This window comes from Osmerus eperlanus, chromosome 23, assembly GCF_963692335.1.
Source record: "Osmerus eperlanus chromosome 23, fOsmEpe2.1, whole genome shotgun sequence".
NCBI classification, from domain to species: domain Eukaryota; kingdom Metazoa; phylum Chordata; class Actinopteri; order Osmeriformes; family Osmeridae; genus Osmerus; species Osmerus eperlanus.
This window is the reverse complement of record NC_085040.1, coordinates 11,601,934-11,625,361: the sequence shown is the minus strand read 5'-3', so window position 1 is coordinate 11,625,361 and position 23,428 is coordinate 11,601,934. Positions and strand designations below refer to the sequence as shown.

At 47.0% G+C, this 23,428-nt stretch overlaps 4 non-coding genes across 4 annotated transcripts; all 4 read right to left on the bottom strand.

Moving 5' to 3' along the window:
* Positions 1-17,854: 17,854 nt before the first annotated feature.
* trnap-agg (transfer RNA proline (anticodon AGG)) lies at positions 17,855-17,926 on the bottom strand. The gene has a single exon. It is a non-coding gene; the product is annotated as a tRNA-Pro (tRNA).
* A 2,509-nt stretch (positions 17,927-20,435) lies between these two features.
* Positions 20,436-20,507, bottom strand: trnap-agg (transfer RNA proline (anticodon AGG)). The gene has a single exon. It is a non-coding gene; the product is annotated as a tRNA-Pro (tRNA).
* Positions 20,508-21,735: 1,228 nt separating this feature from the next.
* trnap-agg (transfer RNA proline (anticodon AGG)) lies at positions 21,736-21,807 on the bottom strand. The gene has a single exon. It is a non-coding gene; the product is annotated as a tRNA-Pro (tRNA).
* A 1,331-nt stretch (positions 21,808-23,138) lies between these two features.
* Positions 23,139-23,210, bottom strand: trnap-agg (transfer RNA proline (anticodon AGG)). Its single transcript has one exon. It is a non-coding gene; the product is annotated as a tRNA-Pro (tRNA).
* Between the last annotated feature and the right edge of the window lie 218 nt (positions 23,211-23,428).

Genomic DNA, 23,428 nt, shown 5'->3' with positions numbered 1-23,428 from the left:
TACTGCATCACCAGCACACACACACACACCACATACAGCCAACAATACTACACAACACACACCACACATAGCCAACAACACTGCATCACACACACACACGCCACATACGCCCAACAACACTACACAACACACACCACACATAGACAACAACACTGCATCACCATCACACACACATACGCCTGACAACACTACACAACACACACCACACACAGCCAACAACACTGCATCACACACGCACACACCACATACAGCCAACAACACCACACTACACACACCTCACACAACCAACAACATTGCATCACACACACACATACCACATTCACCCGACAACACTACACAACACACACAACACACAGCCAATAACACCGCATCACACACACACACACCACATACAGCCAACAACACTACACTACACACACCTCACACAGCCAACAACACGGCATCACCCCTACCATCTCAGCCACCTATCACACACACATTCAGAAACACCTCACCGCACTCACTCCACCAACAGTCACCTGTCTCACACACAGTCAACAACACTGCACCACACTTACTCTCTCCACAGCCACCTATCACACACACAGTCAACAACACTACACCACACTCACCCACTCAATGTTTACTTACAGAACACATAGATACCACCATAACATATACAGTCACTCAACAGCCACCCATTACTACACACACAGACATGGCCCCTACACCTGTAGCCACTCCCACAACACATTTACCCACACAACAGCCACCCATCATACGCACGACTAGTACTACACCACACCCAACAACTCAACAGTCATGCACCACACATTTCATCTTACCTGTAGTCCAATCTCCAACATCACCTGTCCTCCAACCAGTCGCCTTGCCTTCAACTTCACCTGCACACCAGATCACAACTCAGCACCTACCTTTGCCGACCGTCCAGTCCGCCACCTTGCCAGCTCCACCGCCACCTCAGCCACTCACAAACACACCTGCAAAAAAAGAAACAATTAGCACACACATAGGAACACCCACCGAACAACACATCACAGACACTTCTTTTCACAACACACAGATATCACCAGAATTCCCACTCCTTCCCAGAGCCGCCCACACATACAAGTACACACTTAATTTAGGCGCACGCACATCTCAGATTCCCCTTCTGGCCACCACACTTAGGACTCCCCCCACACTAACCACTAAGTCCCTCACTCAATCCCATTTCAAAAAGCACACCTACTCCCCCTCCAACACACAAACACGTACACGGGAAGCTTTCTCCACTGAGACAAGCTTCCCCTCCCCCGTAGGTCACCGCAATTCCCCCTCATCAGCCTCCCCCATCCCTCAGAAACCTGGCCCAAACATCACTGTACACCCATTAACCCCCTCTTTTTTCCCTTCCCCAGGCGCCAGACAGGAGAGTCCCCCAAAAAACAGGCCCTCATTGCAGGCTAAAATGATGAAAGGGCACCTAAAAGGCAAATCACCTTTGGAGAAAGCCTGCTCTGAGCCCTCCCCTTTCCACCCTACCAAGGGGCCTGTGGGGGACTCTCCACGACTTGGCGCCTCCGCACACACACCCTTAGAACCAACACATAGTCCCCAGCCTCCATCACACAGCCAAACCACCTCCTCTCACGCACACACATCATTCAAACCCTCCTACCATATAGCTCGCCCCTCACGCAAGGTGGCGGACTGGACGATCAAGGGCACCAAGTCCCACTTGTTCATTGGGGATTCTAACCTAAACAGAATCCCCTCCTTCCAGAACCCTATGGCACAGGTGGACAGCTACCCTGGGGCCACTTTCTATCATTTTCAAAAGGTTCTAGAAAAAACAGATATACACCCACACACAGAGGTGGTGGTCCTCTCGGTGGGTCTCAACAACAAGGACCACGACCCATACCAGACATCACTGAAACAGTTAGCAAGCATGTACAAGGAAGCCCAGAGCACTTTCCCCAACGCCACCATATATGTCCCCATCATGAACCACTCACCACTTCTCACCCCACAACAGAAACAAAACATTAAGATAATGAACGGATACATCAGCACACATCTACCCACACTCTTTGAAATACCAAAGGACTCATTCCGCACCACTAGGGACACCATTCACTGGACACCGGAAACAGCAACAGCAATTTTCTTACACTGGTGTGCACAGCTAAATTTATAATCACCCCTACCCACAACCCGGACACTTCCAACATCACCACTCATCCATTAACGACACACACACCTACTGCCCCCCCTCTCTCCGTCTCTCAGCCCCCTTATGCACCACTACCACCCAATTCCAACATACTGAATCTATCCAAAACATTTCATCCGTCACAAACACAAATAGTACTGCTGGAGAGAGGCCTCACCTTCGTTCCCCGCCCTACCACTTTTGACCAGGAGGAACTTCAAAGGGACATTCACAAATATCACAGACGACTCAAGATTTTGGACTACTTTGACTTCACAGACAATGACACTCACCTGCCATTTATCAATCCCTCCACCTGGGAGCCCAAACTCTCCCAGGTGGATCACCATATCAGGCACCTTATTAAGACAGACAGAAGGACATTACGGGACCACAACAACACACAGACGGACAGACAAGACAACCTCACGACCACACTCCGAGAATCACTACAAACACTTAAAAACAACACACACATAGTCATCAAACCAGCGGACAAAGGATCCAAGATAGTCATTTTAGATAACCATCAGTACATCTTTGAGGCAAACAGGCAATTAAACAACAACAGACATTACAAGATCATACCGGATAGCATACAACCACAGACACAGGTTAAACTTAGGACTATCATCAAATCACTTTACAGCAGACAATACATTACAGCCAAACAACGGGACTACTTGTACGGACCAGACACACCACGACAGAGACTATTTTATTTACTTCCTAAGATTCATAAAGAACCGGACACCTGGACCATTCCCTTTGAAGTTCCTCCTGGTAGACCCATAGTCTCCGACTGCAACAGCGAATCATATAACATATCGGAATACATTGACCACTACATCAACCCCCTATCCACCCGCCACCCCAGTTACCTCAAAGACACCTACCATTTCCTAGAGAAGCTCAAGCCCATAGCTGTTCCCTCCCACACACACATCTTCACCATTGACGTTGACAGCCTGTACACCAACATTAACACCACTATGGGGGTGCAGGCTGTCAAGTCATTATTTCAAAAACACCCAGACCCCAATAGACCGGATCAGGACATTCTACAATTACTCCAAATTAGTTTAGACAGCAATGACTTTTTATTTAACAATAAACACTATCTACAGATATCGGGAACAGCTATGGGCAAAAAGTTCGCACCCGCCTATGCCAACATATACATGGCTGAGTGGGAGAGAGAAGCGCTGTCAAAGTGTCCACTACAACCATCATTTTACTACAGATTTTTAGATGACATCATAGGAGCATGGCCACACGACATCAAACATTTCACGGAATTCATACGCATACTCAACTCACATCACCCGTCAATAACAGTAAAATACATAATTGACCCACAGCAAATTCACTTTTTGGACACCACTGTATATTTTCACCCAATAAATACAACACATAAGACATTACAGACACGGGTATACTTTAAACCTACAGACACACACGCCCTATTACACAAACACAGTTACCATCCCAAACACACATTTAAAGGTATAGTCAAATCACAAATAATCCGGTTTCATAGAATATCTTCTCACAAAGAAGATTTACACATAGCCATCTCAACACTATTTCACGCACTTAGGCACAGGGGATATTCCAAACGGTTTCTGCGCACAATCAAGAACGACACTTTGGCAGCCCTCTCTCCCACTCAGCCCACACATACACCCACCGCACCAAACGAAGGCACATACACAACCAACACACACACGACACACACATCACACATAATCTCTGCACTCCAAACACAAGCATCAGTTCATACACAACCCGCAGCACGGTCCCTCTCCCTCCTTTCCCCATCCCCCCCGAATCTCTCCCCTTACCCTACACCGGGTTCGTATCCTGCATCCTCCCCCAACCCCCCTCCTAGCCCTGAACCTTCCCGGGACCCTGCTGCGGGACCTCATCCAACACCCCGTCACTACCCCATTTTCAATTCCATCCGCCGTCTTAAACCCCAACCCAACCCTTCCTTTAACCCCACTCTGCCCGCCCCAAGAACTACACCCAGTCTGGTCCCTCACCCTAACCCCAACCCCTCGGACCCCACGCCCAACCCCAACCTTCCCTATAACCCCACCCCTCCCTTTAACCCCTCTCTGCCCGCCCCAAGAGCTACACCCAACCTGGTCCCTCATCCTAACCCCAACCCCTCGGACCCCATACCCAACCCCAACCCTCCCTGTAACCCCACCCCTCCCTTTAACCCTAGGCCTAAACCCAACCCTCCCTTTAAAAATCCCTCCGACCCCATACCCAACCCCAACCCTCCCTGTAACCCCACCCCTCCCTTTAACCCTAGGCCCAAACCCAACCCTCCCTTTAAAAGTCCCTTCGACCCTATACCCAACCCCAACCCTCCCTGTAACCCCACCCCTACCTTTAACCCTAGGCCCAAACCCAACCCTCCCTTTAAAAGTCCCTTCAACCCGCCCTTTAACCCCACCCTGCCTTCCCATTCCCACCCTACCTTTAATCCCCTTCCTTGTAACCCCACCCCCCCCTTTAACCCTAGGCCCAAACCCAACCCTCCCTTTAAAGGTCCCTTCAACCCGCCCTCTAACCCCGCCCTGCCTTCCTATTCCCACCCTACCTTTAATACCCTTCCTAGTTCCCCACTGGGTGTTGACCCACCCTTTAACCCCACCACCCTTCCCAACCCGCCCTTTAATTCCACCCTGCTTTCCCGTCCCCACCCTACCTCTAATACCCTTCCTAATTCCCCACTGGTTGTTTACCCGCCCCTTAACCCCACCATCCTTCCCGATCCTGATTTTAACAACACTCAGGATTCTGCTTTCACCCCCCCGGCCCCACCACCCACAACCAACACCGGCACACCGTTCACCTCAGACACCGTCACAGACCCGTTGATAATCATTCCCCTAGTCACCACATTTTCACATAAAACTCGACCCCTACAACATGCATTCAAACACAACTTCACCACGGCCCAACGCACATACCCCGCACTCAAACCCTACAAGATCATTTCAGCATACAGGAAAAATAAAAGCTTAAAGGACATACTCATACACACCAAATTCAGCACCATGCCCTCTCCAGTAGCCAAACCTCATACACTTCATTACAAATACAGAAAATTTATTACAAACCCTCACAGTCACACATCAGCTCCAGTCCCGGACAACCTCACCTTACAAACCTCCAATGCAGTATACATCATCACCTGCACCCTCTGTCACAAACACTACATAGGAGAAACCGGTTCATCAATAGACACTAGGCTCAAACAACACCTATACAACATCTCACGGGCACACCTACAAACCACACTTGTCACACACTTCCAGGAGCACCCCGTCACTCACCTCATCATATCTGGTGTGGAGTCGCGGTCCGGGTGGTCCAGTGGACAGCGGAAACACGCCGAAAGAAAATGGATCACACAGTTAAACACAATTACACCCCTGGGATTGAATGAAAAAACATAACACTCTCCATCTCATACAAGACCTGCTTCACTCACCGAATAACTTACACCTTCAATAACACTCACCTTGATCAGCACTATCCACTCATCCATCGCCACACAGCACCTGCAAAAGAACAAACACATTACTTCACAACACTTTGGAACATATACATGTACACACTCATACATACACCACCTAAAACAGTATAATACACACACACATAACTTACCTGGCTATGTATCCATACACACGCACACACTTACATACTGGCACATAGATCTACACACTAAAGAACAAATTCAACAACACCTACCTTGGTCCTCCGTCCTCAGCACAATCTACTCAGTCACCACCACACAGCACCTGTAAAAGAAAACACGCACATTATTTCACAACACTTGTTTTTGTATTTCTGCTTTCCTTCCTTTCTTTTGGTATATACAATTCTTATTTTTTATATTTTTTTTATTTTTTATAACACAGGAATGATAGGCCCGTGCTCCTTAAGACCGTCCAGTTTTTCTTTTAACCCTACCCTAACCCAAACCTAACCCTGCCAGAGCCATTATTCCTGTTGTTTAGCCTTAGTTCTGTATTTACACTCACCTCTCACCACAATACACAAGAAGTACCCGCTGTCCGCTGGCCACCAGGTTGGGATCCACTGAGAGCAAAACAACAACCACAACAACTACAGTTAAGGCCCCGGGGTGGCCCACCTGTGCCTTAGATAATATTTTCATCACAACAGCAATAAACCTTTAGGATCCCTAACAGCCAAGAGAAGAGCATTATGATGGTTGTGATGTGTTGTTGGACTGTGTGCTTTTGCAATTGTTGTACATGTGACCTTTCAACCCCACAGTGTGAGCTTTTTCACTTCAGCAGCACGCAGACACACCACAGATATAGACACCACATAAATGAGACGGGATAGAACACTCCACATAACTCATACAACACCCAGACCCCAACACCAACACACTGGCACTCACATACCTACATTTGTACACACCAGATACACCCATCTATCATATCAGCAATATATACAGTACACTCATCATATACAAGAACACTACACTTACACTTAAATAGCACAAATAGAGAAACCAGCAGGCTGAACACTGTTAACCGGGACAGCCTACTACACATTAAATCATATCACCAGACTTCATACTTTCACACCAGGACACCAGGACTCCTACTAGACTAACACCACACACATTGTACACACTGACACTCATACAGGTTGGACACCACACACATTTCATACACCACACACAGCACCATTTCTTACATCACATCAACTTTACACAAACTGTATGACATTCACTAAGTATCCCTCCATAAGGAACATCACACATACTACCACATACACCACATGCACATCAGGACTAGAATAATAGATCAAACATCTGAAACACTTCATTTTTCCATATACCATATCTATCACATTTGTACAAATAAGACTTACCAATAGAGGTGGCAGAATGGTGACATCTAGTGGCCGAAGTATTTACCTACACCTAAAAAAGGAAAAAAGAGAAACTAGATGACTGTACAATTTTAAGCTTCATAGTCTAGTTGTGCAGTTTCCCCCAATGTTTTATCATATTTATTTTATTTTAATATTTTAGACCTGTCTCATCATGCCCATGATCATGAAAAAACATCATTACACAACCCATTTTTAAGATCTGCAATACATTTTGACTTCCACATATATACATTAACATACAGTATACTTACCATATCTCCATCAGCATACACAAGACATCTTCCGGGATCCACCTCACAGGACACTACGCACCCATCTACAATACAATATAAGTTATTTTAGTTACATTTACACTTAAATTATTTTCTCAGGGACACATAACACAATTGGTTTTATTATTACAACTTGGATTTTATTGGATTTTAATAGCACCCTTTTATAGAACACATTTTTTATGAGGTACCCTATATTCACAGCACACCCATATATATGTTTTTTGAGTTACAGTTGTATTTATTTGGTTTGGGTCCACATCCCCATATTTTTACAGACTACATCTCCCATAATGCATTACACATGACACACACACAACTGAAAATTTCCACCTCTGCACAAACCCCTGGCAATCTTTTATAAAAGGAATGGAAATATACCAGGACCGACCCATATCCATCCCTCCATGACATCACACAATTCAAATGAACCAATCACAGAACCCAGTTAGCTTAGAGAACCAGTTAGAAATTAGGTATAGCATAGGGATAGCTTAGGGACCAGGCATCATCCAATCAGATAGGGCCAATTGGGTGCACCCTTGGGAGAGGGGCACTCCCCTCTCCCAAGGGTGCACCTAATTGCTAGTTCATAAAAGCTGGTGTGTTCTCCTGGGAGCCTATCTCCCCTGATGAAGCAGAAATTACTGCGAAACGTCGGGTTTTATCTTTTTATGCACAATTGGTTTTATCTCCTTGAGTTTGGACATTGATAATTTGATTTTAAAGTTTAATAAAGTTACAATTTTAAAATCAGTTTGGGGAGGGCTCTTTTTAGACTCTCTGCAGCAAAGGTTTCCCAGGATTGCTTTTTCTCTTTTTAATATCCATCTACAGGCCCGGGCCTTTTTACCTACACCAGGAACACAAATTTTTACTATTTCCACTGGAATCTTAAACACTGTGTCCTGAGCCTGGAGAGGTGAAGAGGAGGAGACGGACCGGACCTGGGAAACCCACCACCAACGCCCTGGCAGCTGGAAACACCCAAAACTAGGCGGTAAGGGCCCTGTCTGGGCAGCTTTTTAACAAACACCACAGCTGTCCAGATTACCCCACTCTGATTTTTAAATATGTACCCTCGGGGAGGTAGGCCGGCGGTGCGTTTTAAGACAGGAGAACACACCAGCAGTTTAGTTAGCGGTTTTAACAGTGTAGCTAGGCCATCTTTGTTAGGTTTGCCATCACTTCTACATTTACAGAGTCACCCACCATTTAGAACACCACACACCTATAATAGAACACCATACCCTGCCACTCAGACACAACACTATAACATTCATTCACACAATACCTATGCACGCAATAATACTGCACATAGCCTCCATTCACACATTACTCACCCACAGATCCATCAACCACTTAGAACACCACACACATACAATAGAACACCATATCCTTCCATCCAGACACAATACCGTAACATCCATCCACATAACATCTATGCACACAACACTCACCCACATAACACTCATGTACAACACATTCAACCACGCCACACTCAGACATACAACACCCAGGGCCACAACACTCACACATATCACACTCCAGCACACAACACCCTACCAGACAACACTCAACCCCGTAATCCTCATCCACATCACACTACATCACATAACACTCAATCACACAACACCCAGGCCTACAACACTTATCCACAACGAATGCATCCACCCAATGCGCAGTCACACAATACTCAAACACATAACACCCATGCAGACTCACACACACACAACACCTACACACACAGCACATACAGCACTCTGCCCACTGGTCAGGCACCGGATGAGGCCACCAGGCAAGCAGCAAAATTATATTTTAAAATAATACAGGCAGTCCACCATGGGGAGATCATGAATGCGGCCATTTTAACAAAGACCCACCCAAGAGGCATGATGAGGCAGGTGGGGAAACTCACTTCTTTTATCAGGCCTTCTTCACCTACTGAACACACCACACTTTTAGTTGCAGACAACACTACATTATGGATGAACAATAACCTGGGCATTTTACAGACACACTACAACACTACCATCCAGACACTCATTCCGACAGCACCCACACTCAACACCACTGCACTGCACATAGCTATGGGGTGGGCACAGAAGAGGTACACACACAGACTCACACAGACAACCATTGCAACAGTAGAGACACTTCTACAACTCCCCTCAGCCACACAGCACGGGCAGTCACACAGGACCACTCCAACACCGCAGTCACCCACTCAACAGCCAGCCACTACACACATAGTCACCCCCACAACAGATCCATCTGTACATCAGCCACTCACTACTACTACCACTACTGCACACACAACCATCCCTGCAGCACACACATTCACCCAACAGCCACGCAAGACATATGCAGACACACTTAAATCACAGACACCTAGCCAACAGTCATCCAGCATCTCCACACATACTATTACAACACAGGCACCTACATCTCAACCACCTATCACACATACAGCCCATCTTCCATCACACCCACTAGTGAACACAACTAAGAACAATGCACCACAGTCACTTCCTCAACGACAACCCAGAACACACACTCCACACACAACACAGTCCTCCCTTCAACAGTCATCTACAATACACACAGTTAGTGACACCACACCACACACACCACACACACCACAGTCATTCCTTCAGCAGCAAACTACAACACACATAGCTAACAACACTACACTACACACACCACATACAGCCAACAACACTACGCAACACACACCACACATAATCAACAACACTGCATCACACACACACACACCACATGCAGCCAACAACACTACACAGCACACACCACACACAGCCAACAACACTGCATCACCAGCACACACACACACACCACATACAGCCAACAATACTACACAACACATACCACACACAGCCAACAATACTGCATCACCAGCACACACACACACACCACATACAGCCAACAATACTACACAACACACACCACACATAGCCAACAACACTGCATCACACACACACACGCCACATACGCCCAACAACACTACACAACACACACCACACATAGACAACAACACTGCATCACCATCACACACACATACGCCTGACAACACTACACAACACACACCACACACAGCCAACAACACTGCATCACACACGCACACACCACATACAGCCAACAACACCACACTACACACACCTCACACAACCAACAACATTGCATCACACACACACATACCACATTCACCCGACAACACTACACAACACACACAACACACAGCCAATAACACCGCATCACACACACACACACCACATACAGCCAACAACACTACACTACACACACCTCACACAGCCAACAACACGGCATCACCCCTACCATCTCAGCCACCTATCACACACACATTCAGAAACACCTCACCGCACTCACTCCACCAACAGTCACCTGTCTCACACACAGTCAACAACACTGCACCACACTTACTCTCTCCACAGCCACCTATCACACACACAGTCAACAACACTACACCACACTCACCCACTCAATGTTTACTTACAGAACACATAGATACCACCATAACATATACAGTCACTCAACAGCCACCCATTACTACACACACAGACATGGCCCCTACACCTGTAGCCACTCCCACAACACATTTACCCACACAACAGCCACCCATCATACGCACGACTAGTACTACACCACACCCAACAACTCAACAGTCATGCACCACACATTTCATCTTACCTGTAGTCCAATCTCCAACATCACCTGTCCTCCAACCAGTCGCCTTGCCTTCAACTTCACCTGCACACCAGATCACAACTCAGCACCTACCTTTGCCGACCGTCCAGTCCGCCACCTTGCCAGCTCCACCGCCACCTCAGCCACTCACAAACACACCTGCAAAAAAAGAAACAATTAGCACACACATAGGAACACCCACCGAACAACACATCACAGACACTTCTTTTCACAACACACAGATATCACCAGAATTCCCACTCCTTCCCAGAGCCGCCCACACATACAAGTACACACTTAATTTAGGCGCACGCACATCTCAGATTCCCCTTCTGGCCACCACACTTAGGACTCCCCCCACACTAACCACTAAGTCCCTCACTCAATCCCATTTCAAAAAGCACACCTACTCCCCCTCCAACACACAAACACGTACACGGGAAGCTTTCTCCACTGAGACAAGCTTCCCCTCCCCCGTAGGTCACCGCAATTCCCCCTCATCAGCCTCCCCCATCCCTCAGAAACCTGGCCCAAACATCACTGTACACCCATTAACCCCCTCTTTTTTCCCTTCCCCAGGCGCCAGACAGGAGAGTCCCCCAAAAAACAGGCCCTCATTGCAGGCTAAAATGATGAAAGGGCACCTAAAAGGCAAATCACCTTTGGAGAAAGCCTGCTCTGAGCCCTCCCCTTTCCACCCTACCAAGGGGCCTGTGGGGGACTCTCCACGACTTGGCGCCTCCGCACACACACCCTTAGAACCAACACATAGTCCCCAGCCTCCATCACACAGCCAAACCACCTCCTCTCACGCACACACATCATTCAAACCCTCCTACCATATAGCTCGCCCCTCACGCAAGGTGGCGGACTGGACGATCAAGGGCACCAAGTCCCACTTGTTCATTGGGGATTCTAACCTAAACAGAATCCCCTCCTTCCAGAACCCTATGGCACAGGTGGACAGCTACCCTGGGGCCACTTTCTATCATTTTCAAAAGGTTCTAGAAAAAACAGATATACACCCACACACAGAGGTGGTGGTCCTCTCGGTGGGTCTCAACAACAAGGACCACGACCCATACCAGACATCACTGAAACAGTTAGCAAGCATGTACAAGGAAGCCCAGAGCACTTTCCCCAACGCCACCATATATGTCCCCATCATGAACCACTCACCACTTCTCACCCCACAACAGAAACAAAACATTAAGATAATGAACGGATACATCAGCACACATCTACCCACACTCTTTGAAATACCAAAGGACTCATTCCGCACCACTAGGGACACCATTCACTGGACACCGGAAACAGCAACAGCAATTTTCTTACACTGGTGTGCACAGCTAAATTTATAATCACCCCTACCCACAACCCGGACACTTCCAACATCACCACTCATCCATTAACGACACACACACCTACTGCCCCCCCTCTCTCCGTCTCTCAGCCCCCTTATGCACCACTACCACCCAATTCCAACATACTGAATCTATCCAAAACATTTCATCCGTCACAAACACAAATAGTACTGCTGGAGAGAGGCCTCACCTTCGTTCCCCGCCCTACCACTTTTGACCAGGAGGAACTTCAAAGGGACATTCACAAATATCACAGACGACTCAAGATTTTGGACTACTTTGACTTCACAGACAATGACACTCACCTGCCATTTATCAATCCCTCCACCTGGGAGCCCAAACTCTCCCAGGTGGATCACCATATCAGGCACCTTATTAAGACAGACAGAAGGACATTACGGGACCACAACAACACACAGACGGACAGACAAGACAACCTCACGACCACACTCCGAGAATCACTACAAACACTTAAAAACAACACACACATAGTCATCAAACCAGCGGACAAAGGATCCAAGATAGTCATTTTAGATAACCATCAGTACATCTTTGAGGCAAACAGGCAATTAAACAACAACAGACATTACAAGATCATACCGGATAGCATACAACCACAGACACAGGTTAAACTTAGGACTATCATCAAATCACTTTACAGCAGACAATACATTACAGCCAAACAACGGGACTACTTGTACGGACCAGACACACCACGACAGAGACTATTTTATTTACTTCCTAAGATTCATAAAGAACCGGACACCTGGACCATTCCCTTTGAAGTTCCTCCTGGTAGACCCATAGTCTCCGACTGCAACAGCGAATCATATAACATATCGGAATACATTGACCACTACATCAACCCCCTATCCACCCGCCACCCCAGTTACCTCAAAGACACCTACCATTTCCTAGAGAAGCTCAAGCCCATAGCTGTTCCCTCCCACACACACATCTTCACCATTGACGTTGACAGCCTGTACACCAACATTAACACCACTATGGGGGTGCAGGCTGTCAAGTCATTATTTCAAAAACACCCAGACCCCAATAGACCGGATCAGGACATTCTACAATTACTCCAAATTAGTTTAGACAGCAATGACTTTTTATTTAACAATAAACACTATCTACAGATATCGGGAACAGCTATGGGCAAAAAGTTCGCACCCGCCTATGCCAACATATACATGGCTGAGTGGGAGAGAGAAGCGCTGTCAAAGTGTCCACTACAACCATCATTTTACTACAGATTTTTAGATGACATCATAGGAGCATGGCCACACGACATCAAACATTTCACGGAATTCATACGCATACTCAACTCACATCACCCGTCAATAACAGTAAAATACATAATTGACCCACAGCAAATTCACTTTTTGGACACCACTGTATATTTTCACCCAATAAATACAACACATAAGACATTACAGACACGGGTATACTTTAAACCTACAGACACACACGCCCTATTACACAAACACAGTTACCATCCCAAACACACATTTAAAGGTATAGTCAAATCACAAATAATCCGGTTTCATAGAATATCTTCTCACAAAGAAGATTTACACATAGCCATCTCAACACTATTTCACGCACTTAGGCACAGGGGATATTCCAAACGGTTTCTGCGCACAATCAAGAACGACACTTTGGCAGCCCTCTCTCCCACTCAGCCCACACATACACCCACCGCACCAAACGAAGGCACATACACAACCAACACACACACGACACACACATCACACATAATCTCTGCACTCCAAACACAAGCATCAGTTCATACACAACCCGCAGCACGGTCCCTCTCCCTCCTTTCCCCATCCCCCCCGAATCTCTCCCCTTACCCTACACCGGGTTCGTATCCTGCATCCTCCCCCAACCCCCCTCCTAGCCCTGAACCTTCCCGGGACCCTGCTGCGGGACCTCATCCAACACCCCGTCACTACCCCATTTTCAATTCCATCCGCCGTCTTAAACCCCAACCCAACCCTTCCTTTAACCCCACTCTGCCCGCCCCAAGAACTACACCCAGTCTGGTCCCTCACCCTAACCCCAACCCCTCGGACCCCACGCCCAACCCCAACCTTCCCTATAACCCCACCCCTCCCTTTAACCCCTCTCTGCCCGCCCCAAGAGCTACACCCAACCTGGTCCCTCATCCTAACCCCAACCCCTCGGACCCCATACCCAACCCCAACCCTCCCTGTAACCCCACCCCTCCCTTTAACCCTAGGCCTAAACCCAACCCTCCCTTTAAAAATCCCTCCGACCCCATACCCAACCCCAACCCTCCCTGTAACCCCACCCCTCCCTTTAACCCTAGGCCCAAACCCAACCCTCCCTTTAAAAGTCCCTTCGACCCTATACCCAACCCCAACCCTCCCTGTAACCCCACCCCTACCTTTAACCCTAGGCCCAAACCCAACCCTCCCTTTAAAAGTCCCTTCAACCCGCCCTTTAACCCCACCCTGCCTTCCCATTCCCACCCTACCTTTAATCCCCTTCCTTGTAACCCCACCCCCCCCTTTAACCCTAGGCCCAAACCCAACCCTCCCTTTAAAGGTCCCTTCAACCCGCCCTCTAACCCCGCCCTGCCTTCCTATTCCCACCCTACCTTTAATACCCTTCCTAGTTCCCCACTGGGTGTTGACCCACCCTTTAACCCCACCACCCTTCCCAACCCGCCCTTTAATTCCACCCTGCTTTCCCGTCCCCACCCTACCTCTAATACCCTTCCTAATTCCCCACTGGTTGTTTACCCGCCCCTTAACCCCACCATCCTTCCCGATCCTGATTTTAACAACACTCAGGATTCTGCTTTCACCCCCCCGGCCCCACCACCCACAACCAACACCGGCGCACCGTTCACCTCAGACACCGTCACAGACCCGTTGATAATCATTCCCCTAGTCACCACATTTTCACATAAAACTCGACCCCTACAACATGCATTCAAACACAACTTCACCACGGCCCAACGCACATACCCCGCACTCAAACCCTACAAGATCATTTCAGCATACAGGAAAAATAAAAGCTTAAAGGACATACTCATACACACCAAATTCAGCACCATGCCCTCTCCAGTAGCCAAACCTCATACACTTCATTACAAATACAGAAAATTTATTACAAACCCTCACAGTCACACATCAGCTCCAGTCCCGGACAACCTCACCTTACAAACCTCCAATGCAGTATACATCATCACCTGCACCCTCTGTCACAAACACTACATAGGAGAAACCGGTTCATCAATAGACACTAGGCTCAAACAACACCTATACAACATCTCACGGGCACACCTACAAACCACACTTGTCACACACTTCCAGGAGCACCCCGTCACTCACCTCATCATATCTGGTGTGGAGTCGGGGTCCGGGTGGTCCAGTGGACAGCGGAAACACGCCGAAAGAAAATGGATCACACAGTTAAACACAATTACACCCCTGGGATTGAATGAAAAAACATAACACTCTCCATCTCATACAAGACCTGCTTCACTCACCGAATAACTTACACCTTCAATAACACTCACCTTGATCAGCACTATCCACTCATCCATCGCCACACAGCACCTGCAAAAGAACAAACACATTACTTCACAACACTTTGGAACATATACATGTACACACTCATACATACACCACCTAAAACAGTATAATACACACACACATAACTTACCTGGCTATGTATCCATACACACGCACACACTTACATACTGGCACATAGATCTACACACTAAAGAACAAATTCAACAACACCTACCTTGGTCCTCCGTCCTCAGCACAATCTACTCAGTCACCACCACACAGCACCTGTAAAAGAAAACACGCACATTATTTCACAACACTTGTTTTTGTATTTCTGCTTTCCTTCCTTTCTTTTGGTATATACAATTCTTATTTTTTATATTTTTTTTATTTTTTATAACACAGGAATGATAGGCCCGTGCTCCTTAAGACCGTCCAGTTTTTCTTTTAACCCTACCCTAACCCAAACCTAACCCTAACCCTAACCCTAACCCTTCGAAGGCCGAAACGCCCGATGATCCTAGGTATACTACTGATGATGTGTTTCCACAATTTAGATTCACATTTGGATTTATTTCTCACTTTTACTTGACTGACAGACGCTGAGACAGCTGTACTTGTGTTAGCAATGGGTAGTGTTAAAGTCTTCGGACAACAGTATGTCATCCCTGAGGGATGTTAATGCTGATAGGCTCCTACTTGCCAAAAAAGGTTAGGTCTGAAAGAAGAAGACCAGACAGTGACAGAAGACTTGGACAGAGGATATTGGAAGAAGATTTGGACACAGGATGTTGGATGAAGACTTGAACATAGGTTATTGGAAGAAGACTTGGACACAAGATGTTGGATGAAGACTTGGACACAAGATTTTTTTATTCTGATGACCTTAGCAATGGGTAGTGTTAATGTCTTCGGACAACAGTATGTCATCCCTGGGGGTTGTTAATACTGATAGGCTCCTATTTGCCAATAGGGTCAGGTTGGAAAGAAGAAAAAAAGTCATGGACATAGGATCATCAGGAACAATACGTCCAAGAAGAATATCCTATGTAACAATAGGTGGTAGTAAAGTCTTCGGACAATTGTTTCCCTGAGGGTTACTAATACTACTCCTATTGGTCAATAGGTCTGGCAGTGGAAAGGGAGGAGCCTATAAAACAGACTCCTGCTCATTCATTCATTTCAGGGGGACGGAGTGAGTGGGGTTTCAGGTGCGCGTGCCTAATTGGGGTCTCACCTGTACTGTGGTCCCGTTGGGGTCCCACAGGGTGTTTCTTCGTTATTAATGTCACACCTAACCCTAACCCTAACCCTAACCCTAACCCTGCACCCTAAGCGAGAATCATACCACGAGACCAACGAGCCATGTTCTGGTTGCTGCTTTGATCGATTTGTTGTCACAAAACGTGCGTAGACAAAAAGAGTTCGAGAAACTTCTGCAGAAAATCACCTTGATCTACGTTTGGAAAAGGACTGATTTGGGAATAGAACAGGAGCCCTCTTTGCCAGGTTACCTCCTTCAACAGCATACTGTAATGGGCTCATCCTGGATTTGAACACGGGACCTCTTGCACCCTAAGCTAGAATCATACCCCTAGACCAACGAGCCATGCTCCAGCTGCTGCTTCGATTGATCGATTTGTTGTCACAAAACATGCGTAGACAAAAAGAGTTCGAGAAACTTCTGCAGAAAATCACCCCGATCTACGTTTGGAAAAGGACTGATTTGGGAATAGAACAGGAGCCCTCTTTGCCAGGTTACCTCCTTCTACAGCAATGGGCTGTAGAAGTAATGGGCTCGTCCGGGATTTGAACCCAGGACCTCTCGCACCCTAAGCGAGAATCATACCCCTAGACCAACGAGCCATGCTCCAGCTGCTGCTTCGATTGATCGATTTGTTGTCACAAAACATGCTTAGACAAAGGCTCCCTGCACCCTAAGCGAGAATCATACCACAAGACCAACGAGCCATGTTCTGGTTGCTGCTTTGATCGATTTTTTGTCGTAAAAAATGCTTAGACAAAAAGAGCTGTGAAATTTCTGCAGCAAATCAGCCCGATCTACGTTTGGAAAAGGATTGATCTGGGAATAGAACAGGAGCCCTCTTTGCCAGGTTACCTCCTTCTACAGCAATGGGCTGTAGAAGTAATGGGCTCGTCCGGAATTTGAACCCGGGACCTCTCTCACCCAAAGCGAGAATCATACCCCTAGACCAACGAGCCATGTTCTGGTGACTGCTTTGATCGATTTGTTGTCACAAAGAATGAGTAGACAAAAAGAGCTGGAGAAACTTCTGCAGCAAATCACCCCGATATACGTTGGGTAAAGGACTGATTTGGGAAAAGAAACGGAGCCCTCTTTGCCATGTTACCTCCTTCAACAGCATACTGTAATGGGCTCGTCCGGGATTTGAACCCAGGACCTCTAGCACCCTATGTGAGAATCATACCCCTAGACCAACGAGCCATGTTCCAGTTGCTGCTTCGATTGATCGATTTGTTGTCACAAAACATGCTTAGACAAAGGCTCCCTGCACCCTAAGCGAGAATCATACCACGAGACCAACGAGCCATGTTCTGGTTGCTGCATTGATCGATTTGTTGTCACAAAACATGCGTAGACAAAAATAGTCTGAGAAACTTCTGCAGAAAATCACCTTGATCTACGTTTGGAAAAGGACTGATTTGGGAATAGAACAGGAGCCCTCTTTGCCAGGTTACCTCCTTCAACAGCATACTGTAATGGGCTCATCCTGGATTTGAACACGGGACCTCTTGCACCCTAAGCTAGAATCATACCCCTACACCAACGAGCCATGCTCCAGCTGCTGCTTCGATTGATCGATTTGTTGTCACAAAACATGCTTAGACAAAGGCGCCCTGCACCCTAAGCGAGAATCATACCACAAGACCAACGAGCCATGTTCTGGTTGCTGCATTGATCGATTTTTTGTCGCAAAACACGCATATTCAAAAAAGGCTGGAGAAACTTCTGCAGCAAATCACCCAGATCGACGTTGGGTAAAAGACAGATTTGGGAATAGAACAGGAGCCCTCTTCACTAAATAACCTCCTTCAACAACTTACTGTAAAGGGCTTGTCCGGGATTTGACCCCGGGACCTCTCTCACCCAAAGCGAGAATCATACCCCTAGACAAACGAGCCATGTTCTGGTTGCTGCTTTGATCGATTTGTTGTCAAAAAACATGCGTAGACAAAAAGAGTTCGAGAAACTTCTGCAGAAAATCACCTTGATCTACGTTTGGAAAAGGACTGATTTGGGAATAGAACAGGAGCCAGGTTACCTCCTTCAACAGCATACTGTAATGGGCTCATCCTGGATTTGAACACGGGACCTCTTGCACCCTAAACTAGAATCATACCCCTAGACCAACGAGCCATGCTCCAGCTGCTGCTTCGATTGATCGATTTGTTGTCACAAAACATGCTTAGACAAAGGCTCCCTGCACCCTAAGCGAGAATCATACCACGAAACCAATGTGCCATGTTCTGGTTGCTGCTTTGATCGATTTGTTGTCAAAAAACATGCGTAGACAAAAAGAGTTCGAGAAACTTCTGCAGAAAATCACCTTGATCTACGTTTGGAAAAGGACTGATTTGGGAATAGAACAGGAGCCAGGTTACCTCCTTCAACAGCATACTGTAATGGGCTCATCCTGGATTTGAACACGGGACCTCTTGCACCCTAAACTAGAATCATACCCCTAGACCAACGAGCCATGCTCCAGCTGCTGCTTCGATTGATCGATTTGTTGTCACAAAACATGCTTAAACAAAGGATCCCTGCACCCTAAGCGAGAATCATACCACGAGACCAACGAGCCATGTTCTGGTTGCTGCTTCGATCGATATGTTGTCGCAAAACATGCTTAGACATAAAGAGCTGGAGAAACTTCCGCAGCAAATCACACCGATCTACGTTGGGTAAAGGACTGATTTGGGAATAGAACAGGAGCCCTCTTTGACATGTTTCCTCCTTCATCAGCATACTGTAATGGGCTCGTCGGGGATTTGAACCCGGGACCTCTCGCACCCTAAGCGAGAATCATACCCCTAGACCCACGAGCCACGTTCTAGTTGCTGATTCGATTGATCGATTTGTTGTCACAAAAAATGCTTAGACAAAGGCTCCCTGCACCCTAAGCGAGAATCATACCACGAGACCAACGAGCCATGTTCTGGTTGCTGCTTTGATCGATTTGTTGTCACAAAACATGCGTAGACAAAAAGAGTTCGAGAAACTTCTGCAGAAAATCACCCCGATCTACGTTTGGAAAAGGACTGATTTGGGAATAGAACAGGAGCCCTCTTTGCCAGGTTACCTCCTTCTACAGCAATGGGCTGTAGAAGTAATGGGCTCGTCCGGGATTTGAACCCGGGACCTCTCGCACCCTAAGCGAGAATCATACCCCTAGACCAACGAGCCATGCTCCAGCTGCTGCTTCGATTGATTGATTTGTTGTCACAAAACATGCTTAGACAAAGGCTCCCTGCACCCTAAGCGAGAATCATACCACGAGACCAACGAGCCATGTTCTGGTTGCTGCTTTGATCGATTTGTTGTCACAAAACATGCGTAGACAAAAAGAGTTCGAGAAACTTCTGCAGAAAATCACCTTGATCTACGTTTGGAAAAGGACTGATTTGGGAATAGAACAGGAGCCCTCTTTGCCAGGTTACCTCCTTCAACAGCATACTGTAATGGGCTCATCCTGGATTTGAACACGGGACCTCTTGCACCCTAAACTAGAATCATACCCCTAGACCAACGAGCCATGCTCCAGCTGCTGCTTCGATTGATCGATTTGTTGTCACAAAACATGCTTAGACAAAGGCGCCCTGCACCCTAAGCGAGAATCATACCACAAGACCAACGAGCCATGTTCTGGTTGCTGCATTGATCGATTTTTTGTCGCAAAACACGCATATTCAAAAAGAGCTGGAGAAACTTCTGCAGCAAATCACCCAGATCGACGTTGGGTAAAAGACAGATTTGGGAATAGAACAGGAGCCCTCTTCACTAAATAACCTCCTTCAGCAACTTACTGTAAAGGGCTCGTCCAGGATTTGAACCCGGGACCTCTCTCACCCAAAGCGAGACTCATACCCCTAGACCAACGAGCCATGTTCTGGTTGCTGCTTTGATCGATTTGTTTTCACAAAACATGCTTAGACATAAAGAGCTGGAGAAACTTCCGCAGCAAATCACCCCGATCGACCTTGGGTAAATGACAGATTTGGGAATAGAACAGCAGCCCTCTTTGCCAGGTTACCTCTTTCAACAGCATACTGTAATGGGCTCGTCCAGGATTTGAACCCAGGACTTCTGGCACCCTATGCGAGAATCATACCCCTAGACCAACGAGCCATGTTGAAGTTGCTGCTTCGATTGATCTTTTTGTTGTCACAAAACATGCTTAGACAAAGGCTCCCTGCACCCTAAGCGAGAATCATACCACGAAACCAATGTGCCATGTTCTGGTTGCTGCTTTGATCGATTTGTTGTCACAAAACATGCGTAGACAAAAAGAGTTAGAGAAACTTCTGCAGAAAATCACCCCGATCTACGTTTGGAAAAGGACTGATTTGGGAATAGAACAGGAGCCCTCTTTGCCAGGTTACCTCCTTCTACAGCAATGGGCTGTAGAAGTAATGGGCTCGTCCGGGATTTGAACCCGGGACCTCTCGCACCCTAAGCGAGAATCATACCCCTAGACCAACGAGCCATGTTCCAGTTGTGCTTCGATTGATCGATTTGTTGTCACAAAACATGCTTAAACAAAGGATCCCTGCACCCTAAGCGAGAATCATACCACGAGACCAACGAGCCATGTTCTGGTTGCTGCTTCGATCGATTTGTTGTCGCAAAACATGCTTAGACATAAAGAGCTGGAGAAACTTCCGCAGCAAATCACACCGATCTACGTTGGGTAAAGGACTGATTTGGGAATAGAACAGGAGCCCTCTTTGACATGTTACCTCCTTCATCAGCATACTGTAATGGGCTCGTCGGGGATTTGAACCCGGGACCTCTCGCACCCTAAGCGAGAATCATACCCCTAGACCAACGAGCCATGTTCCAGTTGCTGCTTCGATTGATCGATTTGTTGTCACAAAACATGCTTAAACAAAGGATCCCTGCACCCTAAGCGAGAATCATACCACGAGACCAACGAGCCATGTTCTGGTTGCTGCTTCGATCGATTTGTTGTCGCAAAACATGCTTAGACATAAAGAGCTGGAGAAACTTCCGCAGCAAATCACACCGATCTACGTTGGGTAAAGGACTTATTTGGGAATAGAACAGGAGCCCTCTTTGACATGTTTCCTCCTTCATCAGCATACTGTAATGGCCTCGTCGAGATTTGAACCCGGGACCTCTCGCACCCTAAGCGAGAATCATACCCCTAGACCAACGAGCCACGTTCTAGTTGTTGATTCGATTGATCGATTTGTTGTCACAAAACATGCTTAGACAAAGGCTCCCTGCACCCTAAGCGAGAATCATACCACGAGACCAACGAGCCATGTTCTGGTTGCTGCTTCGATCGATTTGTTGACGCAAAACATGCTTAGACATAAAGAGCTGGAGAAACTTCCGCAGCAAATCACACCGATCTACGTTGGGTAAAGGACTGATTTGGGAATAGAACAGGAGCCCTCTTTGACATGTTACCTCCTTCATCAGCATACTGTAATGGGCTCGTCGGGGATTTGAACCCGGGACCTCTCGCACCCTAAGCGAGAATCATACCCCTAGACCCACGAGCCACGTTCTAGTTGCTGATTCGATTGATCGATTTGTTGTCACAAAAAATGCTTAGACAAAGGCTCCCTGCACCCTAAGCGAGAATCATACCACGAGACCAACGAGCCATGTTCTGGTTGCTGCTTTGATCGATTTGTTGTCACAAAACATGCGTAGACAAAAAGAGTTCGAGAAACTTCTGCAGAAAATCACCCCGATCTACGTTTGGAAAAGGACTGATTTGGGAATAGAACAGGAGCCCTCTTTGCCAGGTTACCTCCTTCTACAGCAATGGGCTGTAGAAGTAATGGGCTCGTCCGGGATTTGAACCCGGGACCTCTCGCACCCTAAGCGAGAATCATACCCCTAGACCAACGAGCCATGCTCCAGCTGCTGCTTCGATTGATTGATTTGTTGTCACAAAACATGCTTAGACAAAGGCTCCCTGCACCCTAAGCGAGAATCATACCACGAGACCAACGAGCCATGTTCTGGTTGCTGCTTTGATCGATTTGTTGTCACAAAACATGCGTAGACAAAAAGAGTTCGAGAAACTTCTGCAGAAAATCACCTTGATCTACGTTTGGAAAAGGACTGAT